Here is a 10,255-nt window from a genome sequence, read left to right on the forward strand (position 1 = left end):
TAGTTCATTGAACTAATGATCTTTCAAGATAATCATTTCAGAAAGTTCAATGATTGGCATGGCATGGACTAGAGATGTGGACCCCTCAAAATGCAAAGGACATATATTGGCAACAAGCTCAAGACTCTACATTTTCATTTTAGTGATCCAAGATCACATTGAGTCCATAGGAAAGCCACTACTATTAAAAGGGGATGAGCTGTTGCTTAATGGCTTACTTGCTCAAAATTCTTAGTGATATGCTCCAAAACCCCCAACCACTTTCTCATTTCCACATATGTCCTAAACCTAAACTCAAATTCGGCCCCACCGATTTGATCTATCGGACGCCACCGAGTTTCATTTGACATAGCCACTGCCATAAACCCTAGTTACTATGGTCTCACCGATAGGGATCTCGGTCTCACCGAGCTGGGATTGCAAACTCTCTGTTTCCTTTTTGTAACATTTTGGTCTCACCGAAATGAGCAAACTGGTCCCATCGAGTCTGCATTGCAAACTCCCTGTTTCCTTTTCGTAACACTTTGGTCCCACCGAAGTGAGCGAATCGGTCCCATTGAGTTTGCCTGACCAACCCTGTGTGTACCTATTGTTGAAATCGGTCCCACAGAGTTTATGCGGTTGGTCACACCGAGATTATATTATGCCCTAATCCTAGCACATCGATCTCACCGAGATGACTATATCGGTCCCACCGAAAATCCTAACGTTCACATTTTTACCTGGATCAGTCTGACCGAGTTTGCTGATTCGGTCCCACCTAGTTTGGGAATCTGTGTGTAATGGTTAGATTTTGTGTGGATGCTATATTTACCCCTCCACCCACTCTTCATTTGTGGAGAGAGCCATCAGAACGTAGCTGCACTTCCACTACTCATTTTCTGAGAGAGAACCACCTACTCATGTGTTGAGACCAAGAGTTTCCATGTTAGGCTCTATGGTAGGGTGCGCCGACTGCAAATTAAAATTTTCCTACGCACAGAAAAACCTGGAACATGCTACGGGAGATGGATCACAGTTCGTTACCACTAGACGCGCAGTGCCATGCAGCGGAAGAAGAGTTGGGGCAGCGCGTCCGCGTGGATCGTCTCCTTCTCGCCCGATCTGCCTCGAACAGCCGGTCGTCCGATCCCACGTACAAGCTCGCCGGAACGGCGCATGTGCACCGCCTCTAACGGTATCCGCACGTGCAGGAGGAACACCATGCGACGGACTGCTAGGTCCGATCACACAGTCGGCAGTGAGTGGAGGTGGCTATTCGCAACACATGCAAACCCCAGTGACAGCGCCGAAGCGATCAACCAAATGAGTGTGCCGCACCTCCACTTTATATAGGTGTCCATCGCAGGCTCAACACTTGGGCCTCACACAGACCCTAAAGCCCACAAGTCTACTCGGCCACAATCCGAATACAGCTCGGATCACATCCGACCAGTGTCCTCGGATCTGACCTTGTAGGTTCCTACCCTTAAGCGTGGGACCCCTTAGGTTCAAGTCGACTTGGTCACAGTTCGGATCACCTCCGATCTGCACGGTTGGTAGCGGCCTCTAGCAACGCGTGGCGACCACCAAGCAGACTATGAAGCTGGTTAGGCGAACCTGTACAACATGTCACACTTTTGTGCCCTTTGCCGCACGATATATGTTGTCAGGCTCAAGGCGAGACTGACATCCTTGTGCTAGCCCGACCTCTTTCTCATTCCAGTGATACCGATCATCTAACATCCCAAATTTTCAATTTGGAATATTATACATCGATCATCATTGCATATCATATTTTTGTTGCATTGTTGGCTCGATCCTAGAAAATTCTATGCAACTCAAGGACCCACACAGAGAGTTGGGGATTTCGTTATTTTCCTATTTGAGTTTTTCTCAAATTTTGAAAATAGGATCATTTGATTTTATTTATTTTATCTTCAATTATTTCTACTACCAAATATTCAGGGAGGGAATAAAATGACTTTCCCAAAATAAAGAAATAATGAAGATTTAACAAAAAATCAAATAAGATTTATTTTGGAGTTTTTTCGCCTTTTTATTTGGATTTAGGAAAAATGCGCATTTTTGAAAATTGCATTTAGGCCCCAAATAAATGTTCATCTTGTCCGGCTTGATTTGAGAAGCCGGGGAAAATTTATTTCGGGATATTTGGAGTCCGTTTAGTATTTCTTTTTATTTTTCTTCTGCGCGGAATTATTTAAAAAAAACGCGAACTGCCTCTGGGCCGTGCCCGAGCGGGACTCCGCTCGGGGGCGCGCTATATAAGCCGCCACCCCCGGCGCCCCGGCCCGTCAGCCCCGCGCCCCGCCAGCCCAGTCGCCGCCGCCGCAGGCCCAGACCGCCGAACCCTAACCCTAATCGCCGCCGCCGCCGGCCGTCGCCGCCGCCGCCGGACTCCGCCGCCGCCGCCGGAGCCTTGCCGAACTTCGCCGCCGCCGCCGCCGAGGTTCGCCTCCGCCTCGATCCGCGTGCTGCCGTTTTTTTATAAAAAGCTAGTGGTTTTTCTTCGGTTTTTTTTCGGTTTTTCGTTAGATCGGTTTTTTTTCTTTCGGTTCGGTTAAATAGCGAGCGTTCGCTCGTTCGTTCGTTTTAACGAACGTGTTCATCAGATTAGTTAAGTTAACGAACGTTCGTTCGTTGACCAGTTCGTCGTTCTTCTTTTTCTCGGATTTAATCTGCGATTTTTCTGAACGCGATTCCTGATCCGATTTTCGTTTTAGTATAACTTTTCGCTCGTTTATCGGAATCAGGCGATTCAAGCGCCTGGAGTTTCGTCTTGAAACCCTCTTTCCGAATAATCAACTTAAACAAGTTTTTGCTTCTGTAAAAATATGACTTAGAGCCAGATTAGTGAAACGAAGCTGTTTTCTTTCGCCGTTTGACTTTCGTTGCTTTGTTTGATTTGTTTGTTTTTGCAAACCGGAGTTCTTAAGTTGAACTTTCAGGTTAGATCTTTTATTCGAGTTTTACCTGTGCATTAGATGAGTACTTATTTGTAACATCCCAAATTTCCAATTTGGCATGTTATACATAGATCATCCATGCATATCATATTTTATTGCTTATCGTTTGCAATCCTCGAAATCCTAAGCAACTCAAGGACCCTCAGAGAGAGTTGGGGATTTTCCGATTTTCATATTTGAGTTTTATCAAATAATGAAGACGAGGATTCTGATTTTAATTATTTTTCTCTCTGGAAAAATATTTCATTTCAAATAAATAAATGAAGGGAGATAATATGACTTCTCCAAAATAATTGAAATATCGGAGGAAAAATGTTAAAATCATTATTTAGTTTTTATTTGAGTTTATTCGGAATTTTATTTGCCCTAGAAAAATTTGCATGTTTTAAAAGTTGCATTTTAGGGGCCAAGAAAAGTTCACCTCTTTCTAAATATTCCAATTAGACGGAGAAAACTTGTTTTGGAATTTTTAGATTTTTATTTATTTTTTCTAGGATTTTTCTAATCGGCGGAATGTTTTAAAAAAAGAGACCCGTGCCCGACTGGGCCTAGGGCCCAGCCGAGCAGGCCGGCCCGCCGCCGCCGCCTCCTGCGCGCGCGCGCGCCCCGCCGCCGCCGGCCCGGACTCCGGAGTCCGAGCCGGACTCCGCCGTCGCGCCTTGCCCCCTCCTCTAAGTCGCCGCCCCCGCCCCCTTTATATACGCCGCCACCCCCCCTCTAGCCACCACCACCACCGCCATCCCGGAGCCCGAGCCCGAGCCCGAGCCCCGAGCCGCCGCCCCGCCGAGTCGCCGCGCCGCCCTAGCGCCGCCGCCGAGTCGCCGCCGCCCCCTCCCGCCGCCACCCCCGCGCCCTCGCCGAGCCCCGCCGCCCCTCACCGCCCACCGGAGCCGCCCGCCCCGCCGGACGACCTCGCCGGAGGTAGCCACCCCGCCGCCGTTTTTTTTAAATAAAACCCCTTCGGTTTTTTTAAAAAAAAACCCTAGTTCGTTTTTTATATAGATCGGTTTTATTCTTCGATTTATTTCCTTAGCGAGCGTTCGCTCGTCCGATCGTTCTAACGAACGTGTTCATCATTTAGTTTCTGCTAACGAACGTTCGTTCGTTTAGCCGTTCGTCGTTTTTATTTTTACCGGATTTATTCCGCGATTATTCTGATCGCGATTTCTGATACGATGTTTGAACCTGTTTATGTTTTCGCTCGTTTATCGGAATCAGGCGATTCAAGCGCCTGGAGTTTCATCTTGAAACCCTCTTTCCGAATAATCAACTCAAACAAGTTTTTGTCTCTGTAAAATTTGACCCTAGTTCAGATTAGTAAACGGACCTTGTTTCTTTCGCCATTTGAGTTTCGCTGCTCCGTTTGATTTGTTTCTTTTTGCGAACCGGAGTTCTTAAGTTGAACTCTCCGGTAAAACTCTTTTATTTGGAGTTCTACTTGTGCATATTTTCTTGTTGCTTATGTATGTTATTGTTTGTTTGCGATAGAATTACCGGAGTGCGAAGCGTGTTACTACGAGTCTCTAGGATTCACGGATCGTCAGCAAGGCAAGTAACACATTGATCATACTCTTTTCATACCCAGTTTTTATGCATTAGTTTCAATCCACAAACATTGCATGACTAGGATGCCTTTAACATGTGGGTATTGGGAAGTAGTTGCTGAGGTAGAACCTATTGCCCTGTTTATTATCAAACCCTTGGGAGTTACTTCTACGTTATGCTTATATTGCCATGCTATGCTCGTAGACGTGGATTGGGTTTGAGTGTTTCCATGACAGATGTGAGATTGTTAAATTAATGGTTTACTTAAGGTGGCAACTTTAATACACATCTGGGTGGATTGAGGCACCTCGGGTATCCAGTGATTGCCTGTTTTATTTTTGGAAATCCCGGGGTTACCGTGTGATTCTCCTATGGACCGCCACCCAGGCTCAAAGGGAACTGAGTCTATTCATGCTAGAAACTTCCGTGTGCAGCCGCAAGCTATTATGGGATCTAGCATAGTTGAGTAAGTTACGTGAAGCTCTTGAAGAGGTGGATCAGCAGGTAGTGGGTTTGTAGGTTTGGTATGGTCTACCCGGAGTAGAGAGTTAATGTTTCTGAAAGACTGTGTCTCGGTCATCCGTTTCTCAAACACCATGTAGTGCGAGGAATCAACGGAGCGATCGAGTCTTGTGGGGAAAAGTGCGCAAACCTCTGTAGAGTGTACAATCTAATCATGGTTAGCCGTGTCCCCAGTTATGGACAATTCTGAGTATCTAGTACTTGAGTATTCACATGTATCTCAACACTCTTAATTAATATTGCTGGGTTGTTAATTATTTTGATTGGGATCATTGAGTTGGGGTTACCTTCTCAAATGATGTTTCAACCACCATGATAGTTAAATTAAAATTATATTCCTTTGTTGTAGGGAAAAATTGGCTTTTTGCAAAATTGTAACCTTAGAGCTTTCCACCAGCCAAATATGCATGTAGTGGTAGCATTACTCTGTTATTGCTCTTTTGTGTTACATGGCCAGTATATTCCATGTGCTGACCCATTCTCGGGCTGCAACGTATTATGTTGCAGACTTTTCAGACGAGGAGTAAGGTTCAGTAGGTCGTTGCCGTGCAGCTCAGCTATGCCGTTGGAGTTGATGGACTCACTTTATCTTCCAAGCCTTCCGCTGTTATCGCATTAGATGGCCTTAAGCCATATTATTGTAATAAGTTCTCTTTTGAGACATTCGATGTAATAAGTGTGTGATTACTACTCTGTTATAAATCCGTCGAGTACTGTGTGTGTCAGCATTACCGATCCAGGGATGACACAGAAGCACAGAGACTTGACCATCTGAGGTCGGGTCGCTACAAGATGGTATCAGAGCACACGCTGAGTGTAGGACACGACCACTAAGATAAACCATAGGACACTCTTCTCTACTCATTTCTGACTCCTCTCCGTTTTCCACTCTTTAGGATGAAGGAGATGAAGAACAAGTTTGCACAACCGGATGGAGACACACCTTTTGGACGCCACTTGAAGGAAGTCACTAGTGTCGGGGAAACTGATACGAGGACACCTATGGGGACCGAGCCCCTTTCGGTTTGGCAGAGGGCGGAGATCGCACGAAGAGCGGATCGAGGTAGTACACACGAGCAGTTTACCCAGCTTCGGAGCTCTCCGGAGAGATAAAACTCCTACTTCTGCTTGGTTGTATTGGGTGTTCTTGCTCGGGAGCGAGATGAGCTACAAAACCGAGCGTGGGAGTATGCTAGCTTCGAATGAGTCGAACCCTTTCTACGTTGCGCATGGGCCTCCTTTTATATTCTCAAGGGGTCACCAACAGGTGGCAACGTAGGCTAGAGGGGGTAAAAATGGAAAAAGAGATAGGTAGGTACAGCTACCTCTACTGTAGCTACAGCGTATCCTACCTAACCCTGACGGCAGGGGACAAAGGCATTCAATGCCCGTCTGAGTCGCCTAAACAGTGCAAAAAGCGACCGTTAGGAGCGCCACCGTTCGCCACGATGGCTTCTCCGTGTCAGCGGTGCTTGCCACCACGCTCCGCTGGCTGTGCTGGAGCCTGGGCGCGCAGCAACCGCTTACCGCGGCAAGTATCTTGCCGCGGGCGCTACCTTGTCGGGCCCGGGAGCTTGTCGCTCGCCAGACCTTGCCGGGACGCGTGGTGCGTCGCGGCGAGTGTTTCTTGAGGTGCCTTGGTTGGCCTTCCCGGCAAGCTCCTCTTGCCGGGGCCTTGTCTCTTCCCGGCAAGCTCCTCTTGCCGGGGCCTTGTCTTCTCATCTTGAATATTTTGTTCTTGAATGGCTTCCCGGCAAGCTCCTCTTGCCGGGGTCTTGTTTTCTGAAGATCCACAGAGGGCCTTGGCGGTGACCTGGCGGGCCCTGCCGCGGGGTGCTGCAACTGCCCGTGCACAAGTTCGGGATACTAGGGTACCCCTACTCTAGTACACCGACAACTAGGTACTTGAATATTGGAATACCAAGCTTCACCGGGACGTACAATGCCACTCTACCAGAAGAAGAGCGCTGGATGATTCAAGTACGAGTTCCAGGAAGGACGTTCTCGCCAAGTTCCAAACCCATAGAGTTTTCTTTCGAAGCACCCACTTGGAGCCTTGGCAAGAGTATGGCAGCTCATATTACCATGGGACGCATTGGAGAAATCTACAACAGGGAGCTTAAGGACACCACCTATCAAATATGTGGGCGCCAAGATGAACAATGGGAGATGATCAGCACCAGGAAGGATAGATTTGTCGCAGTGTTTATCCAGGAGCAAAACCAGCACATTCGACGTCAGGAGAACCAAATGTGCGCAGACATGATGGAGTTGAAGAAGGCGAAAACTAGGATCATCGAGCTGGAGGAAGAACTCAAGTTTACACGCGATGGATATGAGGAGGAAATCAAGACCCTATTGGAGAAGAATGACGACCTAGTTGAGAAGATCGGAATCTTCATGGGAGGACCAGCCCCGAGAGAAGAGGAAGGAGGTCCCACCTGTCCGGACAACTACATCATCATCTATGACACCGATTCAGATCCAAGTGATGATGACTACGAAGATGAAGCTGGAGCAGACATCATGGAGTCTTCCACCGATCAAGATTTCTAGGTGACCACCATATAATAGTAGCATTCCCCCATGTAACTAGTAGTAGTTGAGCACTTTTGCGATAGTCCTAGACCGTTTTGTATGCCCGTGCTTGTTTCATTGAATGAATGCTTGTGTTTGCCTCATATGCATATGGGTAGTGTGTCTCCCCTAGATCTTTTTCTTTCTATTCTAATCTCTTCCATCTAAACCCATCAGATGCCTCCGAGAAGAGACCCCGATTTTGTTTTCCCACCGGAGATCACCCAATTGATCCAACAACAGAATGGCTTGATGCAGTTGCTAGTTCAGAACCAGGGCAATGCCAACAACAACAATGCCAACAATAACCCACCGCCAGTGGATAACCTCGCCCGTTTCTTAAGGTTACAGCCGCCGGTGTTCTCTAGTAGCATCGAGCCAATAGTTGCAGATGATTGGCTACGCTGTATTGGAAGGGAGTTAACCACCACAGGATGCACAGATGCTGAGAAGGTGCGTTTTGCCGCACACCAACTGGATGGACCTATAGCAGCATGGTTGGAGAATTTCACAGCCACCTATCCTATCGACACTGTCACATGGGCTCAGTTTCAGCAGGCTTTTCGTACTGCCCATGTCTCGACTGGAGCTATGCAGATGAAGAAGCGTGAGTTTCGCAATTTATGCCAGGGGAACCGTACTGTTGGACAGTACGTGGATGAGTTTAGCAAGTTATCACGCTATGCCCCTAATGATGTGGCCACAGATGCCGCGAAGCAGGAGAAGTTTATGGAAGGGCTGAATGATGAGATGAGCATGCAGTTGATGGTAGCAACTTTCAACAACTACCAGGAGTTGGTAGATAAGGCTCTAATGATTGAAGGAAAGCAGCAGCAAATTGAGAGCCGTAAGAGGAAGTATGGACAAGGGAAATACAACTCAGGCGCTCACCAGAAGCCTCGCTTAACCCCGAACTCGGGAGGACTTGTTCATAACCATGGAGGTCATAACCATACTGGAGGAGGATCGCATAACCATAATGGTGCGAAGAACGGGAATGGGAATGGAGCCAACAATAATCAGAATCGCTCTAACCCATCTACACCCGCAAAGAGGGACTTAAGCCAAGTTGTTTGCTACAAGTGCGGGAAGACATGACACTATGCCAATGACTGCTCTGAAGGAAAGAATGGAAACGGAAATGGGAGCGCTGGGAAGAAGCCCAATCCATTCAACAAAGGACAAGTGAACCACGTTAACGTGGAGGAAGTTGAAGAGCAGCCGGACGCGGTAATAGGTAAGTTTTTGGTTCAGTCATTTATTGCTATTGTTCTTTTCGATACTGGTGTATCGCATTCATACATATCAAGGGGATTTGTGGAAAAGTTTAAGTTACCAACCCAAACCCTTAGGACACCTCTTTTAGTGAGCTCGCCTGGAGCAGAGTACATGGCTAGCAGATGGTGCACCCAGATACCCCTAATCATTGGCACACATGTTTTTCCGTCTGACCTAATCATCTTGGAGTCGCAAGGATTGGATGTGATATTAGGTATGGGCTGTATGTCAAAGTATGGAGGAAGTATTGACTGTGCTAGCAAGTCAATTTATCTTACCACCCCGGAGGGAAAAAGGATTAAGTATGTATCTAGGCATGTGCCTAGGAGGAGCCAAGTAAACGCCCTCATGGGAGTTGTACAGGAGGAAGTACCGGTAGTGAAGGATTTTCCGGATGTTTTCCCCGAAGCGTTACCAGGTATGCCACCAGATAGAGACATCGAGTTTTTGATAGAGCTATTTCCAGGTACAGGACCAATATCCAAGAGACCCTATCGGATGCTAGCAAATGACCTGGAGGAAATTAAGAAGCAAATCAAAGAGTTGTTGGATAAAGGTTACATTCGTAGAAGTTCATCACCTTGGGGAGCCCCAGTACTTTTGGTGGAGAAGAAGGATAAATCCCTGAGGATGGTTGTTGATTACCGAGCTCCGAATGAAGTAACGATAAAGAACAAGTATCCCTTATCAATGATTAATTATCTATTTGATCAGTTACAAGGAGCTAAGGTGTTTTCGAAGATTGATCTACGATCAGGGTACCATCAGTTGAAGATCCGAGAGAAGGATATACCAAAGACAGCGTTTACCACACGGTATGGATTATATGAGTATACGGTCATGTCATTTGGACTGACTAACGCCCCTGCCTATTTCATGAGTATGATGAACAAGGTGTTCATGGAGTATTTGGACAAGTTTGTTGTGGTATTTATTGATGATATTATGATATACTCAAAGAACAAAGAGGAGCACGCGGAACACTTGCGTTTGGTTCTCGAGAAACTCAGGGAACACCAGTTATATGCCAAATTCAGAAAGTGCGAGTTTTGGTTGAAAGAAGTTGGATTTCTTGGGCATGTTATATCAGGAGAGGGTATAGCAGTGGATCCCAGTAAGGTTCAGTCGGTCACTGAATGGTTGGCACCCACTTCAGTTGGCGAGATCCGCAGTTTCCTTGGACTGGCAGGATATTATTGGAGATTCATTGAGAATTTTTCCAAGATTGCTAAACCGATGACTGAATTGTTAAAGAAGGATACTAAGTTCAAATGGATAGAGGATTGCGAGACAAGCTTTCAGGAGCTGAAGGAACGATTGACTACAGCCCCAGTGCTGACCTTGCCAGATATACATAAGGAGTTTCA

The sequence above is a fragment of the Triticum aestivum genome, chromosome 5B (assembly GCF_018294505.1).
Source record: "Triticum aestivum cultivar Chinese Spring chromosome 5B, IWGSC CS RefSeq v2.1, whole genome shotgun sequence".
In the NCBI taxonomy this organism is placed as follows: Eukaryota; Viridiplantae; Streptophyta; class Magnoliopsida; order Poales; family Poaceae; genus Triticum; species Triticum aestivum.